A 27,225-nucleotide genomic window follows, 5' to 3' on the forward strand; every position below is an offset into this window, starting at 1 on the left:
TCCATTGGCAGGCAGGTTCTTTACCACTAGTGCCACCTGGGAACCCCCGGTTTTACCGAGAGCGGTTGTTAGCCTTGTAGAGGACTACCCTGGTGGCTCAGATGGTTAAGAATCCGCCTGCAAAGTGGGAGACCTGGGTTCAATCCCTGGGTTGGGAAGATCCCCTGAAGAAAGGAATGGCAACCCGCTCCAGTAGTCTTGCCTGGAGACTTCCATGGACAGAGGATCTGGCACGCTATAGTTCATAGGGTTGCAAAGAGTCAGACATGACTGAGCCACATCTACTTTCTTTCTTTCTTGGGGTCACATTGCCTTATACGGACACAGATGAAAGCAAGCTAGGCAGGCAGGCAAACTTTGATGGTGTCTCTGCCTCCGTCATCCTGTAGAACCAACGGGAAATCTGAACTTTTTTCCAGGAAATGTCAGCTACTTCCCCATCAGGTGCTTCTTTATAATTCTTTGCCATTGCTTTTTATTTTGCGCTCAGATAAAATTTATCAACAGTGAATGTACAGATCTTAGCCCCATCCTTTGACATGAGTTTTGAACCTGTATCTACTCATGGAGCCCACACCTCAGCAAGACAGAGAACATTTCCTTCATGTCAGCAGGTTCTCTGTGCTCCATCGAGTCAATTCTTCCTCATAGCAATTCCCGCTCTGATCTCTGTCACCAGAGACTTGTGTTACTGGGTCTAGAGTTTCATATGAATGTAGCCATCCATTGTAATCATGGCCACCTGATGTGAAATGTTCTGGACTGAAACAGTAGGAATAATTGTGCCATACTGTAAGCGTACTAAATGCCAGTGGATTATAGGAACACTTTAAAATGGTAAATATTATGCTATGTGTATTTTATCACACACACAAAATGTCAGTCCCATTGCACGTGTGGGAAAACTGAGTCTCAGATATGTAAAGACTCAGTCCAGGCTCACATAGAGAGAACATCAGAGCAAGGGTCGAACTGGATCCGTCTGATAAGCCAGTGGTGCACTAAGCACTGAGGATACAGAAAATAGAGAAATGAAAGGCACAGTCCTTTCCTCTGCCTCTCCACCAAGCCTCCCTTCCTGGACTTTACCGGTTTCCCCCTGCCTGGGCTGCGCCAGCAGGCGCAGGGTGAGCTCTGTGACTCTAAGCTACACCATCACCCCTGTGTTCCTGGTGACAACAGCTCTGACTGGTCGGCTCCGTGCTAGGCTGGTGTGGTGACACTGGGCACGTGGAGACCCGGGCTGCTCAGGGCTCTGGCCCCAACCCTTCCTGGTAGGAGACGGCTCTGCCAGGCCCTCTAGCCCCACCTCCCTCCTCTGCCAGTTGGAAGACTCTCTGCTGTCAGCAAGCGGTCACCCTAAAGGTCTTTGTTCTTCTAATCCCAATTCTCCCCTAAGAACAAAAAGGCTACCCCTGAATTTGGGTTGCCTGCCGTGAGAGAAAGTTGGGTGGGCATTTGCTCAGCAGTAGATATCCACTGCTCAGTGCTGTCCCTCCTAGAAGCTTTTGTTACCCTCTCCTCCCTTTTGGTTTTATTGATCTTTACTCTTAGTTTTATTCATTTCTTTTTCACTTATTTCTGCTCTGATCTTTACAATTCCTTTCCTTCTACTAAGTTTGGTTTTTTTGTTTTTTCCTTCTGTCTCTATTTGCTTTAGGGGTAAAGCTAGGTTGTTTGAGACTATTTTTCTTGTTTCTTGAGGTAGGCTTATACTGCTATTATCTGCCCTCTTAGAACCGCTTTTGCTGCACTCCATAGGTTTTGGGTCACTGTGTTTTTGTTGTCATTTGTTTCTAGGAGTTTTTCTGATTTCCTCAGTGATCTCTCGGTTACTTGGCAGCATACTCTTTAGCCGCCCTGTGTTTGCGGTTTTCAGTTTTTTCCTATAATTGATATCTTAATCTCAGAGTGTTGTAAGAAAAGATGGTTGATATGATTTCAATTTTATTAAATTAGCTGAGGCTTGATCTGTGACCCAAGATGTGATCTATCCTGGAGAATGTTCTGGGCTCAGTGACTTAATCCTTCTGTATTTTTTTCCCATCACCCTTAGCTCCAGGAGCCTTGCGAGGCCATAAATGACTGGAAATGCAAAGGGCACACTGTGCAGCTGAAATAGCTAAGGCTTTATCCCCAAGTCCACCTGCTGTTCAGCCCCAGCTCTTTTCCATCTTATTCCATCTGAATTTTCCTGAGTGTGAATCACCTCCCTTCCATTCTGTCCTCTGGGCCTGTAAAGTTGTGCCCGGGGGCTGGACTCAGCATGACAAGTGACCACTCTACAAGTGTTTTCCCAGGTGGCTCAGTGGTAAAGAATCTGCCTGCCAATGCAGGAGACTTGGGTTCAATCCCTGGGTTGGGAAGATTCCCTGGAGGAGGAAATGGCAGCCCACTCCAGTATTCTTGCCTGGGGAATCCCATGGACAGAGGAGCCTGGCGGGCTACAGTCTATGGGGTCGCAAAGAGTCATACATGACTGGGTGACTGAGCATGCACACACAGCTGCTCTGCATGTGAAGGTCAAGGGTCTTTCAACTGCGACAAAGAGGCAGGGGCTTGGAGAAGGGTATCCTCTTGTGCTTGGGCCCCTGGCTCCCTCTCCCAGATGAGCAGGGTCCCCTTCACAGAACACTTGTTATCTTTTCTTTACACACTCACCCTCAGCAAAGGAGGAATCTTTCTGCAATGAGCGGAGGGCTCCCTCCCCACGTGGAGACCCCGGGGGCAAGATGCTTTGTAGCTCTGTTATCTAGATACCAGACTTACTGTGATTATAGGAGAGGATCTGGACATGTCCTCTCCATCTGGATAAACCAGAAAGCCCTGAGGAAACAAGATAACAAGCCCACGGAGTTTATCAGGAGAAGTGTGAGACTGTTCTAGTGTCATCGACTCATGTGGAGACCAACTTGATAGCCTGTGTGCGAAAATGTCCAAGCCAGTTCTAGCTTCTGCTTCACATGCAGTGATATTTATCCCTTTGTTCATTTCCTGATAGATGTATAGATTTTTATCAATGCTAAGTAGACATTCCCTGATGGCTCATCAGGTAAAGAATCCGCCTGCAATGCAGGGAACACAGGAGACACAGGTTTGATCCCTCGGTTGGGAAGATCCCTTGGAGGAAGAAAATTGTAGCCTACTCCAGTATTCTTGCCTAGATAGTCCCATGGACAGAGGAGCCTGGTGGGCTACAGTCCGTGGGGTCGCAAAGAGTCAGACACAATGGAGCAACTGATGCGTGCATGCACTCAAGTGAACAGAAGCCAGCGCTGTTGAAGGGAAAAATCCCATGGATAAATTGATTTCCTCCTGACCCAGAAAGAGGAACTTTCTGGGCGCAGCATTTTGTACATCTTAATTTCCAGACTCCCGGAGGCCAAAGATCCATGGAGCGCTTTCTGAAGGTGACTTCTTTGTTCTTTCTCAAAATGCACAAGCCACACAGGCTCCTCTCAGGTTTCTAAGTGAAGGGAGAGCTGCTCTGAGTACCAGCCCAGGCACCCCACGTGGCACGTGAAAATCTGATCGGTGCGCTAAAGGCCATCTTGCTTTAATGTAGTCCGTAAGAGCTAACCCCCTTTTGGGAAATGCTGTGATTTAAGCTGAAATGTCGGGGAAGGAGAGGGTGGAGAGAGAATGTGGGTCTCTGCCATCCAACCCCTTTTCTCCAGCCACTTAATAACTTGGCTAAAAGCCACAATCAATACAGAGCCATCAGCCAGGCTCCAGCCCCTTGCCGCCTTCCCAATCAATCAACAAGATTTAGTAAGCCACCAGTTGGAATTTATGTCACTTTAAAAGTGTGGGTTCTTTGACCAGTCCTATAGAGACCGATTAATTCCTCCTGGGCACTTTGATTAGCTTCTATTTGGAGTCCAGGAGCCTGTGGATGGAGCCAGCTCTTTGGCCCTCCAAGTGTGTACCTGCAGAAAGCAGGCACTTAGCCCAGGGTCCACTCAGCTCCACGTTGTCCTCACTAAACATAACTCTTCCATCATTTCTTAATGCCTTTTTTTTTTTTTTTTTTGGTGGAGCTGTGATTAAGGGTAGGGGAACCATCAGAGACTCTAAAATGTGCCAAGCTTTGTACATTCATTATTTTTGCATTTCTTCTCATAACAACTTCATGACATAGTTATGATTATGCCTCATTTTTCACATGAGGAAAATGAGGCAAGGCCACAGTCTCCTTCAATGGGAGTCCAAAGTGAGTTCTACACGTGGCATCTAGGACCTCATCTTCCCAGGAGACCTATCAGCCATTGATGGGGGCTGAGGAGGAGGCTTCAGGTTCTAGAGGAAGGCTTCCCTAAACCTCTCATGTCCAATGACAGAATCCAGAGTTAGCCCCAGACCCATCCTTCTCTAGGTTCTCACACTTTGGATCCCTCTGCTACTGCCTGAGTCCTTCATACTCATCTCCTCTCTTCCTTTCTCTGATCACATCCATCATACACAAAGCCTAGGTTCCCAGATCTTACCTCTAGCTCATGGAATCCCCAAAGATGCTCTACTTTGCTATTGTACAGTAAGTCCTTGCATATAAACTTTCAAGTTTTGAACTTTCAAAGATGCTAACATGCGTTCACATGTCTACTCATATAAGTTAATTTGCATGTCTGGCATTATCTGTAAAAGTTGGGTAACTAGGCTAACTCTGTTGGACTTATGAACAAAGTGGTCTTGTGAACGTGCTTTTAGAATGGAACTCATTTCATATGTAGGGGACTTACTATATCTCCTACCCCGCCCCCACTCATAGAAACTGTCTACTGTGATTTCTACAATTCCTGGTTCATCATCAGCAAAATCCTCTATGTCCTCAGCATCTTCTCTGGATGTGGGGAGGGGGAGGGTCCCTCTTTCTTCTTGCTCTGATGGGAATCTGGCTCTCGCTGAGGCCAGTTCCCTCTGCAGCTTCCTTGCTGATGACTATTTTCTCCCCTGATCTTCTCCCTCCTAACTCTGGGCCTCCTGGTCCTAGTGTTTGCTTCCAGACCAGCCCTCCTCCCACGGTCGTTACGAGCCCAGTTTTGTTCTCCTGCGTTAGGCTGCATCAGTCCCCACCCTCCAGTGCTCCTTTCCTCTGCCAGCTCCTCTGGGCTCTCTGCTCTTTTCTTGACAGTTTTGTGTCCTGCGTCCTCTCCAACTCTCATCTCAATTCTTGGTGATATCCACATACCCTGAGATAATATTCTCAGTTCTGAAGTTCTCCTCCCTTCGAGCTTCTCTTCCACTCTCCTTTGACTGTTGACTCACATGGCCTTGACATTCCCAATCTCTGCAGTTGTCCATAATCTCTGTTTCATACAACTGTCTCTGACCACCACCTCCTGTTTTCCACCCACTCTATCTAGTATCCAGTTTCTATCTCACAGGGACACTCCGTCCATTGATCCCACCCCTTCTCTCTTACCCTTTTGTTGTTACTGCTTCCCTCCCATCTGGTATAAATTCCATGGCTGAACATTATTTTCACTCCCTCGCATGTGCCCTTGACAGCCTTGTCATTTCACCTTGTGTTACTTTCTGCGCTCTGTGCCTGCAGCCATCAGCTGTGAGTTAAATAAAACCACAGTCACAACAAAGCTGAATCACTCTTATTTTGATGCATAGCTGCAAACTTAATGCCTCCAGCAGTCCCACCATATTTCCCTAGTTTTTCACTCTCCTTCATCCAAGATTCTATTTGAAAACTTCTCTTCCCTCAGAGTCTCCCAACCTCCCTCACCTGTCCATATCTTGCTTCCTCTCTCCCAGGGAAAATGAAGCAATAGGAAGAGGGTTTCCTCAGCCTCCCATCCCTAAATGTACTCCCTCTCCTATTTTCCTGGTATAGATATGCTCTGCCTTCTTGCCCGTGTGTATGGAGGACCTGCCCGTAAGCCCTACATGCCAATCACGGCCTCACACGTTCATTCTACCGCTTCCCCTCAACGCTGTGACATCACACAGCAATCCTGGACCCTCTCTTTCCATCCTTTTCTATTGGATCACTTCCATTAGTAGACAAGCCTACTGGATCTTAGTCCATCTGAATGATAAAACCTCCTGTTGGCCCCAAGCTCCTCACCAGTAACCATCTACTTTCTCTGCTCCCTTTTGGATTTAGCAATAACTTTGTTCAGAACAGGCTTGATGCAATGATTGGGGCAAAACCTCACTGGGTTTAAGAGGAAAAAGGAGACGAGACATCAGAGCCAGTGAGTCTAGACTATTCTTTCAAGGAGTTTGCTGGAAAGGGGAGCAGCAGAACTCCTCTTATGCCCACAGTCGAAGTGAGTTGAAATTGAGTGAGTTAAAGTTACAGGAAATGAAGCCAGGAAAGTAGGTTAATATTGATCTGATGCTCGCTAGAAGCCAGGCATGTTCACAGGACTGGGAGGCAGATGTTTGCAGACTGATACAGAAGTTTGTTCCTTCTCTCAAAGAGTTCTGGCTGAGCAGGAGAAGCAGTGAGGTGAACAGGACGGATGGGGCAAGATGGGGACTTGATGGCTGCGGACAATCAGACGGGGGCCTTACTCTGCCTTTATCTGCCTGAGGACGTCGATATATAGATCCTTGACTTTCTCGCTCTTAACCTCACCTGAGCTGGACTGCATGTTCTCAGACAGACCATGTGTGGGACTCACCTAAGGGCAGACCTAGCCCTGTGTGAGATGGAGCCACCTTTCTCCTGCTCTCAAAACTCCAATCTTGGATTCTTATGGTGGAATTGGCTCCCCTCGTCTCCTGGTACCGTCTCCTGGGAGTCCAATCAACCCACTCTGCTTGCCCCTGAAGTTGTTAGGAATATTCTTCTCCATTCAGGCAATGGAACCAACTATTTATACCTGTAGGTCTCAACCCTGCACCTGTTGTAACATAGCAAATGCTACTGAAATACCTGTGCCCATCCTACATCCTGGCTTTAACTCATCCCTGTCCTCTCTCCCTTTGAAAGCTTATTGAAATACAAGTGACTGAGAATAATACAAAGTTAGTTCAAGGGGAACTTTGATGCTGCTCTGATTAGTTTTGTAAAATCTTTATTTATTTGGCTGCTTTGGGTCTTAGTTGCAGCATGTGGGATTTTCGTGGCATCACGTGGGGTCTTTCGTTTCGACGTCTGGACTCTCTAGTTGCCGAGCACGGGCTCCAGAGCATGTGGGCTGTGCTGGTTGTGGTGCGTGGGCTTAGTGGCTCCATGGCATATGCGATCTAGTTCCCCGACCAGGGATCAAACCCACGTCCCCTACATTACAAGGCGAATTCTTAACCACTGGACCACCAGGGTAGTCCCTCGGAGAGTTTTAAGAGCAAAGCACTTACAAACACTGATGCTCTAACCACCATTACTCACTCACTACTGCTGCTGCTGCTGAGTCACTTCAGTCGTGTCTGACTCTGTGCGACCCCATGGACTGCATCCTACCAGGCTCCCCCATCCCTGGGATTCTCCAGGCAAGAATACTGGAGTGGGTTGCCATTTCCTTCTCCAAAGCATGAAAGTGAAAAGTGAAAGTGACCCCATGGACTGCAGCCCACCAGGCTCCTCCGTGAGGGAAAGGCGCAGGGAATGGCAGTCATTCGCAAGGCTGGCTAATTTCATACAAGAGGTAAATAAGATGCTCCCTGTTACAGACAAGGTGCAGCGAAGCACAAAGATGTGACAGATTGGAACATCTGGCATTAGGAGGAATCAGAACAGTCCCTGCAGCTGACAGTTTTCATGGGCAAGCTAAGTGCAGCCTACAGCTCGAGCAGGTAAAAGGGCTGGGTGGGGATTGCGGCAAACTTGAGAGCACGTGTCTGCCAACAGGGAGCCCAAAACCACTTTACAATCTACTCAGACACGACCCATCTTCTGAGTATTCAAAAGGTGCTAGAAATTCAAAGTTGTAAGGGAGACTTTCTGATTTTTAAACACTGAAATGTAATTCAAAACCTCCCCAAACACTGCAGGGCAAACAAAATACAACTGGGGATGAGTTTGGCCCTGGGCAGATGTCCCACCACCTTGCTGTCCTCTGTCTGGGTCTGTGTGTCCCCAGGGTGGCCTCCTCACTGTCCCTCCAGCCCTGTGTCTACCTGAGACCTTGCCCAGGTGCCCTCCTGGGTCCGTATTTCAGCACCACACCCTGGAAACCAGATGTCATCCCTGCTGTCAGAGATGCTTGGGAGAGTGAAGACGGGGCTTTTCATAATTAGCACCCTCGTGGATCAGTTGCCTAATGAGAAGCATGGAGGAAGAGTCACAGCGACGTTTCCAGAACACTGAGAAATCAGCTCATGAGAAGTTGGCTCAGCTATGCTGTGAGCTTCTGGATTCTTGTGATTGGGGCATAGGTTAATGGTGGCACCCATGTCAGCATCGCAGCCTCTGCGGGTATGGGAACACCAACTAGTGTGGCCTTGGGCTCGATGCTGTTGGAGGGCGAGTTGGCTTGTAGGGGGTGGAGAAAGGAAGGGGTGAAGGGGAGGAGGATGCGTGCCAAGGGAGGCAGGGAGTCTAGCTGTTGACTGGAGCCAGGTCCCGAGACACATTTGCGAGGTCAAGTCCGCCTCACCTGGAATCACTGGGACAGAAGGTGGGGTTAGAGGGCTCTAGAGGGGGCAGCCGGCCTCCCCACCATACTCCACTACTGCCTCCCCCCCGCCAGCCCCTGCATCAGCTGGGACTTTCAACTCAGCCTGCGCTGGTGTTTGCTTTACTTGCGGGAGGAGAGAGGCCTGCGCGTTTGGTTCTGGTGAGGGGCAGGGCTTCCCACCGTCTCCAAACTGCTCTCCTCTTTTAAGTAAAGAGAGAATTGAAAGGCTCTGATGACTTTGCCAAGAAACTTAATCTCTGGTCCCTAAACTGAACCTCCATGAAGTCAAGGGATATTCCCTGTGAAATCACGAGGCTCAGCATGGCTACTGGTACACAGTTCAAAAAGTACTGTTTTGTGGGCAGAGAAAAGAAGGAAGGAAGAAAAAAAGAGAGAGAAGGGATGAGTGAGGGAAGCAGAGTAGGGTCCGGGTCTGTAGGAGCTGCCCCACAAGTGAAGATTTGTCTATGACAAAGACTTTTTTTTGAGAGCGTTAGTTGCTCATTCGTGTCTGAACTCTTTGTGACCCCATGGACTATAGCCGGTCAGGCTCCTTCGTCCATGGGATTTTCCAGGCAAGAATACTGGAATGGGTTGCCAGTCCTTTCTCCAGGGGATCTTCCCAACACAGGAACTGAACCCTGGTCTCCTGCATCGAAGGCAAATTCTTTCTCATCTGAGTCACAAGGGACGCCCTTGTTTTGAGAGGGAGGGTGTTGAATACAAGCTCCAGGCTTTCTCTTACACCAAAGACACAGGGAAAGGGGGAAGGGAAAGCCTGCACAGAATTATATATATATATTCTTAACTGCTGAACAATCAGGCAGCCCCCTTTCTGTTAAAATCCATAGTTCCCCTCCCATCTGGAAAGAAGTGGTTTTAGTAACGTGGCAGTTTCAGTCTTGAGCAGGAGAAGTCATTTAGGAACAGAAAAATGAAACGTTTCTTTAAGAACCACCATACCATTTAAAGCCCCAAATGATCATTTAAAGGCTGAGTTAATATTACACTGGCTCTGAAACTGGAGAAAGGAAGAATGGCTTGTCGTGCAGTCATGCTGAACGGCCAACCAATGGCTGCTGTGAAGTTGGCTTTCTCTTTGTGGCCACAGACGATGGTTCCTGAGAGCTGCCACAGCTCCCTCACCCCAGGCCCCTCCCCAACATAGATGTCTCTGGAGCTGAATGACGGGAGGGAGTGCGTTTCCCGGGCTACTGAACTCCGAGCACAGACCGAGTTCTTTCAGTTTATCTCACTCGTGGGTACCCCATCGCGAGAAGCGCCACTTACTAGCAGGCCTCCATCAAGAGGAGGGATTGCTGTTCTGTCCTGGAAAGGACAGTAGTATAACCTTTTTTTTTTTTCTCTTTTGCTGCCAATACTCAGAAGATCTTCCTCTTTTTTTAAAAAATTCATTTTTATTGGAGTATAATTGGTTTACAATGTTGTGATAGTTTCTACTGTACAGCAAAATGAATCAGCCAGGTGTTGTTAGTTGCTCAGTTGCGTCTGACGCTTTTCGACCCCATGGACTGTAGCCCACCAGGCTCCTCTGTCCATCGAATTCTCCAGGCAGGAATACTGGGGTGGGTTGTCATTCTCTTCTCCAGGGGATCTTTCCAATCCAGAAACCTCCTGCATTGTAGGCAGATTCTTTACCATCTGAGCCATCAGGTGAATCAGCCATAGTTATACACATATCCCCTCGCTTTTGAACTTCCTTCCCATTCAGGTAGAGCTCCCTGAGCCACACAGTATGATGTCATTAGTTATCTTTTTTATGCGTAGTGTCAATGGTGTGTGTGTGGCAATCCCAGTCTCCCAGTGCCTCCCACCAGCACCCCTTCTTCCTTGGTATCCATATGTCTGATCTCTACATCTGTGTCTCTATTTCTGCTTTGCAAATAAGATCATCTGTACCATTTTTCTAGATTCCACATATATGTGTTAATACAGGATATTTGTTTTTCCCTTTCTGACTTACTTCATTCTGTGTGATCGTCTCTAGGTCCATCCACGTCTCTACAGATGACCCAGTTTCATTCCCTCTTATGGCTGAGTAATATTCCATTGTATGTACATACCACATCTTCTTTATCCTTCCCTCTGTTTGGCGGACGTATAGCTTGCTTTCATGTGCTGGCTATGGTATAGTGCTGCTGTGAACATTTGGGATACAAGCATCTTTTTGAATTATGATTTCCGTTGGGTATACACCCAGGAGTGGGATTTACATTCTTTTCTTCTCATGCGAATCCCTCAGGAGTCTGTTCCTTCTGTTCTTGCAGCAGATGCTTCCACTTGCCCCCAAGGCAGCCCTCTGGGCAAAGCACAGTGAACGGAGCTGCCACTGTAGGAGGGGACCACTGCCTTCTTCTTATTATTGGAAGTAAACTTCCCATTCTTCTTTTCAGCCTCATGGCTGTTTCTTCTCCAGGGAGGAAGGAGCAACGTATCCAAACGCTGAAAATGGAGATAGTTTGCCTGAGTAGTTCGGTCTCCTTGCCTCTCTCTTAGATACTGGTTTGTGTACATCCTTTTTCCTCTATGCAGTAAATACCTTGCCTCCCTCCCCAGTGTGTGAGGGGAAGGTAGGGGAGAAGGAGACCTAAAGTGGACCCAGGAGGCGTTTTCCATGGCAGTGGTGGGGGTAATCATTATGGAGGAAGGACACAGATTCTTTCCCCAGTGCACCTTACCACAAAGAGTTAATGTTGTGGTTCCCATCTGTTGTTGATCTAAGCCGATTCAGATTTTGAGGTTCAGAAAGAGAGAAGGGAAGTGACAGAATCTGAAAAAGTATGGACAAGGGATTAGAAGGAAGACTAGGAGAAGCTGCTCGAAGTGGTCTGTGTGGACAGTGGGGGAGCACGCTGCCCTAGGGAAGAGTACTTGGTGAATGCAGAGGTCCCGTTTGTCTTTTGAGTCACTGGGCTGGGGACGACATGTTGATTACTGAACACTCCTCCCCAGACATCACTTCTCTCTGACCTTCCTTCCCCCTGCTCACCCTTTATTCTCAGGCTATAGCCTTAAATGGCACTAGTTGGTTCTCAGTAAATGGGGACACTCAGGGGTTCTTAGTAAAAATTTCAGGGATCATCGATTGTCTCCATTAGCTGCAAAATAAACACATTTCCCTGGCGCTGCAAATCAGGGGCTGCTGGGCTGGCGTTTACACGTGTGGCGAGCAGTGCTTCCCTCTCTCTCCCTCCAGAGGCTCTCGTCACCCTTTATCTAGGCAGAGTCAGTGTGCACTGGAAGTGCCTGCAGAACTTTCAGAAGCTCTGGCTGCTCTGGGCCCCACCCTAATCCGTCAAAATCAGAATCTCCCAGGGTAGAGCCCTGCAGGCAATGGCATTTAAAATTTTTTCTATTTTAGTTTTAATTGGAGGATAATTACAATATTGTGATTTCTGCCATAAGTCAACATGAATAAGCCATAGGTATACATATGTCTCCTCCCTCTTAAAACTCCCTCCTACATACCCCCCACCCCCACCCTTCTAGGCTGTCACGGAGCACTGGCTTTCAGTTCTCTGCGTCATACAGCAAATTCCCCCTGGCAAGTTTACATACAGTACTGTATATATTTCAATGCTACTCTCTCAAACCATCCCACCTTCTCCCTCTTGCACCGTGTCCCAAAGTCTATCCTCTATATCTGCATCTCCATAGGCAATGGCATTTTTTTTTTAAAGCTCCCCAGGATCTTCTAGTGTGTCGAGACTGTGAGCTGCTGACCTAGGCAGCCTCAAGTTCTCTGAGTGATTCACCTTCACCAAGTTAAAAAAAAAATCCAGTCCTCCCTAAATGGAAAATTCCTGCAAACCTTGAGCCATTGTCAATAGTGATAGAGAAAGTGATTTTTTTTTTTTAATCCCAGAGTCTTCCAGTTGTAGGATAAGCTAAAGTATTCTTTATTGAGCTAAAGTATCCTTTATCCGAATGGAAGAACTCAGGGAGGACCAGGACAATGATGTCCAGGCTGGTCTGCTGGACCTCCCTTCGACCTCTGGCTGCTTGGGCAGTTCATCCTCTCTAAAGAGAGCCACATTGCTACTTAAAGGATCCGGACAAAGATGCCAGCAAACCTTTGGCAATAAAGTCCCAGGGACTCGGGTTCTGCCATGTTCCCACCTCTATGAAGATTCCCCTGGGCCACGGACTTCCCTGGTGGTCCAGTAGCTAAGACTCCAAGTTCCCAGTGCAGGGGGCACAGGTTCGATCCTTGGTCAGGGAACTAGATCCCACATGCCACAGCTAAAGATTCCACATGCCGTGACTAGAGGCTAGAGATTACAACCTAACCCATCCTAAGCTCCAAAGAATCAAGGACGCATTAAGCCCTTCCAATGGGCTGGGCCCCCACCCGTGCCCCACAGTCACTCAAAGTTGAGGTTCAGAAATCTGTCTTTATTCCTTCTGTTTGCATAGAACACTCCCCACTCTCCAATCCCGTGGGCACCTGTTCAGGTGAGCACTGGATCCCACAGGCAGGGTTGTTAAGTCTTCTTAGGCAAGAGGGCAAGCTCAGCTTTATTTCCCAAGCTACACCAGACTTTTCACTCACAGCAATTGCTAGTTTTCTCCTTTTACAGTAACTGAAAGAGTTGTCCTACACCCAAGACAAGTTGTAATTCATCAAATCCGCTCACACTCTTTTCCCATTGCTTTTTACTCAAAGAATGCAGCAGAGAGGTTATTAAAGCCTTTTGTAGGGGTGAAATACATAGAAAGGCTGTGCTGTTCTGTAATGCACTCTAAGAATTTAAGTAAATTTGCTATGCTTGATCTCACTGTTATGAAGCCAAATTTGCCACTCTTTACAAGATAATACGCAAAAAATATATTCAGCACACACAGCCCTAATAGTCCCTGTGCTCCCAACAATAGGAATTAAGCTTCCTGCTTTAGCTCATGTTTTTCTGAATCAGAGGAGATGTATGGACAATTTTCTGCCTCTTCCTCCTGCGCCTGGAATTTTAACCGCATCCGCAGAAAGTTTTTCAGGGTTTCTTCCCTACAGTTCAGTGCTTCTACTGGGACATGATATTTAACCACATTCGATGGTACAGAATGTCCTACTTTTGGATCCAATGCAGATATGGAAACTGTATCTTAGAAGTGACTTGCTTTTAGGTGAAATTATTACAGCAATGCCTGATGGTTTTGGCTTTATTTGTACATCAAAGAACTAATAGTTTGTTTGTGGCAACCCGCTCCAGTATTCTTGCCTGGGAAATCTCATGGACAGAGGAGCCTGGCGGGCTACAGTCCATGGGGTCGCAAAGAGTCAGACATGACTTAGAAACTAAGCACCAAACAATTGAACATCTAATGCTGAGTCCTGTGGAGGACCCTTCAGTGTATCAGTTCATTGAATTCTAACAACAACCTTGCAAGAGGAGCATTATAATCTTAATTTACAGACATGTCAGTATTAAGAGGAATTAGGTTCAAGCTTCAAGATCAGAACTGAAATCAAGTCAATTTTTTAACTCATCTGATCGAAAAGTTCATATGAAAAAAAAAAAAAAACACATCAGAATATCCAGGACAATTCTGAACAGGAAACACATGCCCACAGAGGGGTTCTGGTGTGTAGCAGTAAATGTGATAGATTCCTTTGAAACATCCTTTGAAATGTCATCTCATCACCAATAGTAGTGGGAACAGGGAGCAACTCTCTGGACTTCAGCTGCCTCGTCTCTAAGATGAGAGGGTTTTGTGCATGCCAAGTTGCTTCTGTTGTGTCCGACTCTTTGTGACCCTATGGGTTATAGCCCACAGGCTCCTCTGTCTATGGGATTCTCCAGGCAAGAATACTGGAGTGGGTTGTCATTTCCTCCCCCAGGGGATCTTCCTGACCCAGGAATCGAACCTGTGTATTTTGAATCTCCTGCATCAGCAGGCAGGTTCTTTACCACTAGTGCCACCTGGGAATCCCGAAGATGACAGGATTAGGATCAATCAGGTCTAAGGGTCCTCATGACATTCAGTGCCTCTGTTAAACTTCAAACCCTGATGCAGGAGGGCGGAAACCTAGCTCAAGGGGAAAAGGGACTGATCCCAGAGTCATCTGTTGAGTGTAACCATGTATTAGGACTTCTTCCACCGCCTGAAGACTCTTCTGTTGCTGAGTCTCCACTTCCATAGCTTGGTCTTCCTGTCTGTTCAAGGACCAACACCATACTGCTTTCATTATTGAGGATTTTCTCTTTTCTTCTCATACCTGGTTATGTTTTGCTTCTTCAAAGTTGTCTTGGCTATTCTCATCTGTTTTCCAAATAAACCTTTCAGCAAATGTGTTATGGCCCCAAATGTCAATAGTAGCAAAGCTGAGCAACCCTGTTCCAGATAAAGAGAGCAGAGGGACAAGAAGAGTTTGCATGGAGAAAAGATGGAGCAAATAAAAGAGAAAAAAAAAATGCAACAGGAAACAAGGCATTGCCCCCACTCCCCTCACCGTGCCAGGCACCTGAAGTTGAGGCCTGGCTTTGAAAGAAAGAATATCCTCTTCTTCTAGGAAATGCACTTTCCTTTATTCTGATTATATCTCTCATAAGAGAGCACTTCTGTCTTGACTAGAAATTGATGGAAAATAAATCTTCCGCTTACAGAGTTATTCGTCTGATGGAATGGGGAGAATGTCCCACAGACTGGCTTATGGCTCCAAATATTTCATGTCCTTCCTCCACTCTTTGGTGCTTTGTCTGTTGTGAGATGCAGGATGTGCTCTGCATAATTCCAGCCTGCACCCTGTTATGTAGTGTCAGCACCTGGGTGAACACAGGGAAGCCACCCCCACGTCAAGATGGCTAGCAGCTGTCCTATATGTGGAAGTGATGTAAACCCTGTAGTTGCTGCTGTTGCTGTTATTGTTTGCTTATTAAGTCACATCCGACCCTTTGCCACCCCATAGACTGGAGCCCACCACTGGAGCCACAGGTTCCTCTGTCCATTGGATTTCCCAGGCAAGAATCCTGGAGTGGGTTGCCATTTCCTTCTCCAGGGGATCTTCCCGACTCATGGATTGAACCCATGGTTCATGCATTGCAGGTGGATTCTTTACCATTGAGTCACACCGGGAGGCCCTCAGAATTCAATATAACACAGAAATTCCCACTCTTCTCTCAAGGGTTTTAAGGAATGATGCCCACTTGCACCTCATGAAAAATGCAAGTGGGTTGCATGATGAGCCCTGAGGAACATAGGTCCTACCTCCAGACAACTCAGATGTTCTCTGGCAGTTCTCAGGCAGAGAAACTGCATTTGGCTTTGAGGGGAAGCAGAGAGGACTTCTTAGGAAGGAGAAGCCCTGAATCTGAATCGAATCTCTCCATGGACTCAGAAAGGAGAGACCTGATGGGGTTCAGAAAAAGGGAGAACAGTCAAGCACACTTTATGTTGTTTGGGGGTGTTTGTGCCTCTTGCCCCCTAGTCTCTGCCTGGAGACCAGAGCTGAAGGCAAGGTGAGAGGGACAGTTTTATTTCACTGAATTAATATACTTTCTAATTTCCTGTCACCCAGGGGCCCTCAGGGAAACTTGCACGCAGTCAGAGGGAGTCATGTGGATTCTGGAAGCTTTGCACGCCTTACTCATAGAGCATAACAGAGCACATGGCCCTCTCCCTCTGCAAGGAACAGGGGGAGCAGCTGCGTGCCTGGCATTTGGCTACTACTGAGATGGGTGGAGAACACTCACACTTTACAAATGAATCCTAAGACAGCAGAGTGGAAACAATAGTGTGGGTATACCCTGAGGCTGCCAAGGATTTGTACGTAGAAGGTAGGCTGGCAGCTCCAGGGGATGTGGCTGAGTGCATCAGAGTGGGATGGGGGCTTGGATCAGGGAATGGGGAGACCAGGAAGGGGTGATACCCAAATCCACCTTCTGTGGCTCTGGGAATCCAGGCCAATGACTACACCTTTTGTGCCTTGGTTTCCTCATCTGTATATTTTATCCATTCAACCCACATTTATCGAGCTCCCTGTCTTTGCCAGGCCTTGCAGGTGGCGCTAGTGGTAAAGAACCTGCCTGCCAATGCAGGAGACGTAAGAGACATTCAATCCCTGGGTTGGGAAGATCTCCTGGAGGAGGGCATGGCAACCCACTCCAGTATTCTTGCCTGGAGAACCCCATGGACAGAGAAGCCTAGTGGGCTATAGTCCATAGGGTCGCAAAGAGTCAGACACGACTGAAGAGACTTAGCATGCAACATGGATACCAAGTGTTAGGAACACCAAGAAACGGGCACAGCTCTTAGCTTCAAGTTTGCACCCAGTGGTGGGTCAGATGAGACAACCTCTAAGACCTTCCCAGGTGCATACTATTTGCCCAGTTCTGAGATTTAAGAACCCTCCTGAGAACACCCTCTCTCCCCAGGTGCTTAGCAAATGTCCGGCTGACCCCTGTACTTCCTTCTTTATCTTCTGAAGCCCTCTCCCTACCCCTATCAGATCCCTAGGGACAAGGAGCTCTCCGTCATGCCATTTCTGACTCTGTGGGTGCCCATGGGACAAACGAATTCCAAGCCAGGTATCTGTTATTGATTTGCATGTTTACACATCTAATCTGCTTTTCCTTTCAAGTAACATTTGCCTATTAACCGCAATTTCCAGCACATTGATCCCAACATTGATCTCAAGAATTTGATGGTGCTTGAAAACTCTTTGATTACAGAGAAGAAATAAAGGGAAGGGAAGTGTCAGAGACTATAATACGGTGGATCTGAGTCAGTGATTAAAAAGAATGGCAATGTTAGGTGCTACTGGGGAGATGAGTGGCAGAATCACATTTTCAAAATAATTTTTTTTACTTAAATAATATACATGCAAATGTTACTCTGAATAATGCATGAATACTTTATAGTTATTATTGATTACTTCCCAATTCCCTTCTTAGAGATAAACACGGTTGCTATTTTAATATGTATTTTTCTAGGCCTTTTTCTCTATACATGAGAATTGAGAACAGTGATTCAACATAGGAAGCAGTGTATGAGTCAACAATTATTGTTCTTTGTAATTGCAGCATGGGATTCCACAGTAGGGGTCTACCACAGTTGATTTATATGTTTCTCTCTACTGATATACTATGGGGTAGTTTCCATTTTTGATGAACACTGCTGTATTTGCCTCCTGTACACATGTTCAAGTGTTTCTTTGAATGGGTGGTGGTGGTGGTTCAGTCGCTCAATTGTGTCTGACGTTTGCAACCCCCTGGACTGGGGCCCACCAGGCTCTTCTGTCCATGGGATTCTTCAAGCAAGAATGCTGGAGTAAGTTGCCATTTCCTTCTCCAGGGGATCTTCCCAACCCCTGCCTTGCATTGCAGGCGGATTCTTTCCTGACTGAGCCACCAGGGAAGCCTGCTCTGAATTGGGTGTCCATATTAAAAATGTCAGAATTTACTGTCCATTGCCATCTGGGCCTGTCACCTCCAACGCAGATGCGGCAGTGCCCACCTGCTTGGGAAAGTGCTGTTTGTGAGCAGAGCGGGGATTCATCTTGGAACAGGGTGAGTCTAAAGTGCCAGCAGAGAGCAACTCTACTAGAATAACTTAATAGGTGCCTGGGAAATTCCATGGACAGACAAGTCTGGCAGGCTATGGTCCATGGGGTTGCAAAAGAGTCAAACAGCAGCAACAAGTGCTCAGTACACACCTGTTGAATGTGTAAATGGATCAGAAGTTGTGCAGAGGTGCACACACTCCAGCAAGCAGCCAGCAGGCTGAGCTGTTATCCGCACAGAAACCAGGGGCAACCACCTGTCCGTGAAAACCCACAGAGTCATCTTCACAGGGTTGGTCCCACAGGAGAGCCTGTGAAATGTCCCAGATTTGCTGACTTAAATCTGCCCCAGAGATATGCATCACTTTACATAACTGACATCTTTTTAAGAAGGTGTCCTTAAGCCTATTTTTTGGAAAAAGTCAAGTTTTAGATTTAGTAGGCAATGGCACCCCACTCCAGTACTCTTGCCTGGAAAATCCCATGGACGGAGGAGCCTGGTAGCCTGCAGTCCATGGAGTCGTGAAGAGTTGGACATGACTGAGCGACTTCACTTTCACTTTTCACTTTCATGCATTGGAGAAGGAAATGGCAACCCACTCCAGTGTTCTTGCCTGGAGAATTCCAGGGACGAGGGAGCCTGGCGGGCTGCCGTCTATGGGGTCGCAAAGAGTCGGACACGACTGAAGTGATTTAGCAGCAGCAGCAGCAGCAGGGGAACTTACTATTTATAGCAATGTCACAGAAAATTCTTTTAGAGTATATTATTTGCTTTATAAATCTATGTTTTATTTGTTAGATTAGTGTTGTTTAAAACAGAATAAACCCTCCGTTGTTGGGGGGATAGGCTAAACTGAGTTACTTTCTTAAAAAGCCCTTAACTTCTTTTTTTGTTTGTTTTTTTTAATTTAAATTTATTTATTTTTTTAAATTGAAGGTTAATTGCTTTACAAAATTGTGTTGGTTTCTGCCAAACAGCAACATGAATCAGCCAGAGGTGTATACGTGTCCCCTCCCTCTGGAGCCTCCCTCCCACCACCCTCCCGATTGTCACAGGACACTAGGTTGAGCTCCCTGGGTCACGTAGCAGATTTCCAAGGGCTCTCTTTTTCATGTGGCGATGTTTATGCTCCAGTCCTGCTCTCTCCATTCATCCTGCCCTCTCCTTCCCTCACTGTGTCCACAAGTCTGTCCTCTCTTTTTGTGTCTCTGTGGCTGCCCTGCAAAGAGGTTCATTAGTACCATCCTTTAGATTCCATATACATGTGGGTTAATGGGCAATATCTGTTTTTCTCTTTCTGACTTACTTCATTCTGCAAAGTAGGCTCTAGGTTCTTCCACCTCATTAGAACTGACTCAAATGTGTTCCTTTTTATGAAAAATCCCTTAACTTCTTACACCAAATTTCAGACACACACGCCACCACTAATTGCTGACAACATGTTTCCAAGGAGGCCCTGGAGGACCACTGTGGAAACTCTGAAGCCCACTGGTAATTGGTGGTATCCATCTTCATTCCAAAGATTAATGTCCCAGAGTCCTTAAAATCAGTTGGTTCTTGTAATTCCCTTAAATAGGATTTATGCAGTCTATTTTACTTTGCAAACCCTTTTGTAGCACGGAGTGCAGGCATGAACTTTACTCCCAGTTGAGAAACCTGACTAACAAGGTCAAGGTATAGTTTCAAATAGCAGTCCATGGACTTTCCAGTCCCAGGGCCTGTGTACTGCTTCCCAGGACCCCCCAGACTGATCTGGAGCAAGCCACCTGGGCTCCCATTAAGGGGCAGCTGTCTGAAGTTATCTCCCTTGGCTCATGTGTCATTCCTCTTTTTCCTTTAGGTTTGATCATGCTGCTGCTCAAGAAATTCTGCCTCTTTTCCTTGTGTCCAGATGAGCCTAGTAACTCTAGCCTACATTCCTCCTGATGTCACAATATTTACTTTCATCATCCCCTAATAAGTAGGATTTGTGTCATTTGGGATATGTTTTGTCTTTGGTTGCTTGTTTTGGAGGATTATGCATGGATCCAGAAAATGGGCTCCAGTGCCAAGATTCTGGATCCTTCCAGACTTTTCCATTGCTTACCATTTGGAAATAATATGCCAGAAAACCCATAACAGGAAGATGAGATTATTGGATGGGATTCAAAGAAAAAATATCTCCTTGAAAAAACTTTGGGACATAAGATTTACATAAACCTTTGTCAAGACCTTTCTGATTGCTGGACTTGAGGTGTCCTATTACTTCTAAGCTGCTGACCAAGGGTCCAGAAGAGCATTAACAACTCTCTGTTCAGGCTGGTTCCTGTCATGTGTCATCCTGGTGGCTTCAGGGGCCTGGCCCCTTTACCAGGAAGAGTTCTCGTCTTGCAACACTGCTGGCAGCTGAGCTCAGAGAGAACCAATACCTTGGAGAAATGTTGCGGCTGCTCCACCAGAGCCCTAGCCTGACATTTCACACTGTCTTCTTTCTTGAGCTCAAATGTGACTTCCCAGACCTCAGCTCCAGGGAGCCCCACTGATTTTGGATGGGCCTATGAATTAAAACCTAATTCAGGGACTTCCTTGGTGGTTGAGTGGTAAAGAATCCGCTTACCAATGCATGGGACACAGGTTTGATCGCTGGTCTGGGAAGATCTCACATGCTGTGGAATGACTAAGCCCTTGAGCCACAGCTACTGAAGCCTGCATGCCCTAGAGCCTGCGCTCTGTGACAAGAGAAGGCACCACAGTGAGGTGACCTCATGCTGCAACCATAGAGTAGTCCCTGCTTGCTGCAACTGGAGAAAGCCTGTGGCAGCTATGAAGATCCAGTGCAACCAATAAATAAATAAATAAATAAACAATTTCTTTAAAAAAAGAAACCCAATTCAGCCCTGGTTTAAATTATGGGGGCTTAGGAAGAGGACAACCTCTAGCAGAAGATAAGTTCTGATAACTTTGAGTGTTTTTGTTATTCTCTAACTTGGTCGGCTCAGTCTCTTGTGAGGGTCACTGTTCCTTTCATTGGACCATAAAGAAGGCTGAATGCTGAAGAACTGATGCTTTTGAACTGTGGTGCTGGAGAAGATTCATGACAGTCCCTTGGACAGCAAGGAGATCAAGCCAGTCCATCCTAAAGGAAATCCTTGAATACTCATTGGAAGGACTGATGCTGAAGCTCCAATACTTTGGCCACCTGATGCGGAGCCGACTAACTGGAAAAGACCCTGGTGCTGGGAAAGATTGAGGGCAGGAGGAGAAGGGGGTGACAGAGGATGAGATGGTTGGATGGCATCACCGACTCAATGGACATGAATTTGAGCAAACTCCGGGAGATGATGGAGAACAGGGAAGCCTTGTGTGCTGCAGTCCATGGGGTCGCAAAGAGTCGGGCACTACTTGGCCACTGAAAAATAACAACAAAACTTGGTTAGAGCAAGGTCAGCATGAGTCCTGCTTTACAGGAAAAGAAGACACATCTGTTTGTAGGAGCCACACTCAGCCCGAGCTTTATATTTTTCCAGCTTATCTCTGTGAAGCTGGGCTGTGTCCAGGGTGATCTTGCCCAGGTCAGCTCTTCTGCATCAGGTGCTTAGACTATAGACCCATCTGCTGCTAACTGCAGCTGTCACTCAGAGTGAAACTCACCAGCTGATCAAAGTTTCCCTCTTCCTGAATAGAAAATGAAGTCTGAAAAGGAACGCCGTGATGTCACCTTTCGGGCAAAGCCTTTTATGAGCAGGGAAGGTCGCATTGGTGGGTCTCATTTTCATATCCTGCCTGAGCCCTGGCAGCCCAGCCGGTGGCTGGTGGCAGCTGAGAGATTCCAGGAAGGTGGGAGAATCAAGGCTCTCTCTTGCCACCAGAGAGTTAAGCCCCAAAGGGCCTGTATGGAATGATTACTTGGAATGCTGCAAGGGGCTTTTTATTCTCTTTCAGGTCAGCATTGCTGATATCCAGGGGCTAAGTATAACTGTAAGCATGTGAATTTCAATAAATATGTTTCCTTCAATTACCCAGCTGGACAGTTTAGTGCACCAGAGCCTGCAATCATACAAAAGCTGCCAGGGAATTGTTGTGATTTAGATAATTTCTAATCTCCACTCTGCTTAACCTGCAGGGGCCATGGGCAGCCTCAGAGACCAGGGGGTGGAGAGAGGGAGGTAGGGCGTGTCTGTTCTCATCAACCCAGAGATGAGGTCCTTGGCTCAGCCTCAGAGACGGATGCTGTGCTCAGACAGAGAGGCTGAAAAATATCGTGGAGGGTGAAGGTGTGTGTGGTGGAGAGCAGGGGATAGTTTAGGAGTCAGGGAGGCGGGGAAAGTGGAAAGTGGATGGCAAAATAGAACTGCTACCCAGCTTGGGGGCTAAGAAGCAGAAGACCCCCAGTGAGGACTCACATCTGAGTCCTTGATCTTATACCCTATGCCTGCCTCTTCTGCAAATTCCAGAGGTGCTGTCCCTAGTCAACAGGGACCACCATTGAATGTATACTTGTCAGTGCAGTTTGGTAGACCCCAGGATTACCTGTGATGTCTGTGTAGATAAGCTTATTGTGCTCAGTCACTTCAGTCGTGTCTGACTCTTTGTGATCCCATGGACTGTAGCCCATCAGGCTCTTCTGTCCATGGGATTCTCCAGGCAAAAATACTGGAGTGGGTTGCCATTGCCCTTCTCCAGGGGATCTTCCTGACCCAGGAATCAAACCCACATCTCTTGGGAAGAAGCCCAGGTAAATTCATTAACTGTGCTAAATCAGAAGATTTCTCCTGAGGTTACTTGGTGGAGGGTTTATGACCAAGGGACTCTTGGTCTTCATGGAGAAACTGCCAAGGGCAGTGAAGAACCAAGTAGAGATAAAGGTACTGTCTGAGGCCAAGTCAGCAGGCTGTGATCTCCAATGCTCTCCATGGGTGTTTGTGTGGTCCAGACATTTTGGGATTCTAGAATCATGGAGAAAGAGGAGTTCCTCCTATAAAGGCAGGCTTTGTCTCTCATCTTCACTAACATCTTCTAGATACTGGGGATCTGTTCCCATTCCCAAGGGTCCTCTAATTTCTTTAGAGGAATTGTCTCTCCCTTGTTAGATACAATCTAATGGAAACATCATCAGGGTCCAGCCATCCCATGACCCAGGTGGGACCAAGTACGTGATTCCTCCTTGGCAAAGAAACAAGACTCCGGATAGTGGCTGTGTTCCCACCCAGCAGTAGGGTCTTGGCCAGATTCTTGTTATGGGACCAGCGTGGTGCTGGACCCTGCGCTGGATCTCTTCTGGTTTCTGCTGTCTCCCAATTCCTTTTAATCCTATAAGACCTCAATGTCCTTTGACCTGAACTCAGCCAGAATCGGATTCTGTGTCCTACAGCTAGAAAACTTGATCACCCAAAAGGTCTGGGTCTGGCCTTGTCTCTAAAGGCTATTATTCATTCATCACAGTTTTTGCCAGTGTCGGGGCAGGGACTTTATAGATACAGAACCCTTCAAGTTTTTGTTTTCATTTGATTTTTTTTTTAACAGAGGGAAAACCGAGAGGTGAGACTTGGGTTGACCAGCCCAAGTTTCCATGGCTGGTTAATGACAGGGCAGGGACTTGAACCCAGAACTCCAGTGGAGACCCTGTTCTTCCTGCTACAAGCCCACATATTTCTCAGCAGAACTTTCTGGAAACTGTGGCTGGGAGCAGTTAGAGTCCCCTGGGGTCAACAGTGTGGCCAGGCATGCAGGTGGGTTGGGGTGTGGGGCAGGGGGGAGGGAGTGCTATCCAGAAACCACCTTCACCTGCCCTTTTGCTTGCTCAGAGGGTTCACATCTGTAATCATTAGAAGTTGCACCTAAGAGTCCATTAATATAAATGGGAAAATAAATAAGCAATAACCACAACAGGCCAACTCCAGGATCACCTTGGAAGAAAGTCCTTGGGTCCCCCAGGGGGTTGTGGCAGGAGGTAGGGCTGGAGTCTGCCCGGGAGGTGTGGCTCCCTCCCTCTGCTTCACTCCTGAATTGAACTCTTCCCCCGTCCCCATCCCCCAGGCCTGGCCGCTGCTCTGTCTCCCATCTTCCACACTCACTCCAGGTTCTCAGCAGGAACCTGACCTCTGGCACTCACCAGGGCCCTGGGGGGCCTGTGCATAACCCCACTAACGAGGGTGACATTTCCACTTCCCCTCCTGTTGGCTTTGTCATCTTGCAACTTCCCGGCCCGGTCTCCAGGGATACCTAATTAAAGGACTGAACGTGCTTTTACCCGTAGGCCTATTTGGAACTGAGTATTGTGTCTCTGCAACAAAAAATTAAATTAAAACAGCATCTGTGTACCTGTCCAAGAGGCCTATGTTCCATACAGTAAGGTTGCCCACATTCCATGCACAATGACCCAGGGTAGCAGTGGATGGTTTTCATGAGAACCCAGACTGCATTCTCTTGTTTAACTTGTGATCGTTTTATGAAACACACTCTGCCTCGTGTTTGGTACCATGTTAGGAGATGAAGGTGTGTGGATGTGCGAGAAGGCAGGCGCCCCGTTGTCCTGGATCTCTGCTGTCACTGTTGTTTAGTCAGTCGGGTGTGACTCTTTGGAACGCCATGGACTGTAGACCACCAGGCTCCTCTGTCCACGGGATTTTCCAGGCCCAGAATACCGGAGTGGGCTGCCCTTTCCTCCTCCAGGGGAGCTTCCTGACCCAGGGATTGAACCCGCATCTCCTGCATTGGCAGGTGGGGTTCTTTACTGCTGAGCCACCTGGGAAGCCCCTATACGTCTACGCTTGTGTCGATTTCTTCTCCTTTTGATGATCACACTTTCGTTTCCTCTTGAGGGACTCCCCCTCCCGTTTCCCATCCACCGGGGCTTGGAGGAAGATACTGATCCCCACCTCTGGCTCCAGGGCTGTGCCAGTGAGCCAGGTGTGGCCAGCTGGAATACAGTGTCTCACCTTCCAAGCCACAGCGATTGGTTCAGGGAGGGAACATGACTCAGGTCAGCCCCAGAGTCAGTCAGCCCTAGAACTTCTGCTAGAACTCTTGGCACTGAGTTCTTCTGTCAGTCTTGCTAAATGGTAGGTTGGAAACCAGGAGATTCTGAGGGCCATCCTCTCAACCATCTAGGGGGATCTGCTTGAGAACGAATCCAGAACAAAGGAGAATAAGACTGAGTGTTGAGATGAGTCAGATTTCTGAATGCGTCATCTGAGTGCCTAGGTCCAGGGTGACAGATCTACCCAAGAATTTTGCAATCGCACAGAGCAATCCAATAGCCTTTATTCCCCCTTAAACCAATTAGGGCTTCCCAAGTGGTGCAGTGGTTAAGAATCTGCTTGCCAATGCAGGAGACTCAGGAGATGTGGGTTCAGTCCCTGGGTTGGGAAGATCCCCTGGAGAAGGAAATGGTAACTCATTCCAGTATTCTTGCCTGAGAAGGTCCATGGGCTGAGGAGCCAGGTGGGCTACAGTCAATAGGGTCGCAAAGAGCTGGACACGACTGAGCATGCGCTTATGCAATACATATGCACGCAGATCAGTAGGGATGGGCTTCTATTGTTCAAAACAAAAATAGTCCTGACTAATGGTCCTGCAGCAAAGTAGGGGAGCAAGCTGAGTCGATCGCTCATGATAACATACGACAATAGAAACGCTCAGAAATGTCATGGGAGTAGAGGGAGGGGAGCCTTTCCCAATCTGCTGGATTTGGGGACAAGATGACCAAGAAAGGGACTCCCTGACCTTAGACATAATGGATGAGTGGCAACATGTGATATTCTGGGACGAAGGAAGAATGTGGATTAAAAACAAGCTACAATCCACGGAACACACTATTTTTTAAAAGTGACATTATGTTTTAGAAAGATTTAGACCTGAAATGATTTACCTAAAAAAACACCTTTTGTATTAAAAACCGGAGACTCTCCAATTGCATAAATTGATGAATATGGGGCAGTCTGTTCCTTTATGATGCCGTATAAACCCGGCTGCATTGGTGAGTTAACTATTCGCAGACTCATCCATCTAATTCTGTAAGAATTCTAAAAGGGAAATATGCCCACAGGAGAGGACTGAATCTACGGCAGTGATCCACAAGCCTGGAGACTGATCAGGTACGTCACCTAGAAGAGTGAAAACACAGACACATGGACCCCTGCCTCTGACCGAGTGAAACTCAGAGTGGGGTCTAGTGCTTCATTCATGTTCCTCGGGTGATTTTGATGTGTAGCCAGTTCGGAGTGTATAGAATCTAAAGAGGAGAAAAGGCAATGCTGGAAAGCAACAGCCCGGTCTTTCTGAGGGCTGCGAGGGAGGGGGTGTGATGCACGACTCTCTCCTTGGCTCATGGGTGTCTTTTCTTTATGTTTCTGCATAAGGCATCTTCCCTCCTTGAAAATCGCTTTGTCTAAACTTTCCCTTTTTATAAGAAGCATGAATTTTGAGGGCTTCTCTGGTGGCTCTGAACTGAACTGAACTGGTGGCTTAGATGGTAAAGAATCCACCTGCAATGCCGGAGACCTGGGTTCAATTCCTGGGTTTGGAAGATCCCCTGGAGAAAGGAATGGCTACCCACTCCGGTATTCTTGCCTGGAGAATCCCATGGACAGAGGAGCCTGGCTGGCTACAGTTCATGGGGTCACAAAGAGTCAGGCAAAACAGAGCAACTAACACTTTCACTTTCCATCCAACCTGTAACAATGACCTTGCCTGTAACTTCTTCCTGCTGCTACTTCTTCCCCATTTTGCTCTCTGCCAATGCTTAGTTTGAAAGACCTCCAAATTCTCCATGAAACTCAGTCACTCTCTTCCTGTCCCTTCTTTCTGTGAAGTTTGGCTTGATTTATTCTCCACTCTTGGGCTACTGTTGCCTTCTCTGACTCCTTCTCAATCCACAGTGGGGAGATTTTTATCACTAGTTGGCTGTTATGTTTTGCTGTGTCTGTCTTGGCTTTTGAATGAATTCCAGAAATAATCCTTTGTAACCTGCAATTTTATCGCCACATTGTCTTTTGTTTTTCTCCACGTTGCTGGAACCATGACAGAAAATTCTCAGCGTAATTCCGATCAGCATCTATTTATGACAGATCTAAAAAGACTGTCTACCCGTAGGCAGATGTGTCTCTAACTTTGAATGTCTCAGTGCCTTTGAACATAGCAGGGAATTC

Source organism: Capra hircus, chromosome 19 (assembly GCF_001704415.2).
Source record: "Capra hircus breed San Clemente chromosome 19, ASM170441v1, whole genome shotgun sequence".
Taxonomy (NCBI): Eukaryota; Metazoa; Chordata; class Mammalia; order Artiodactyla; family Bovidae; genus Capra; species Capra hircus.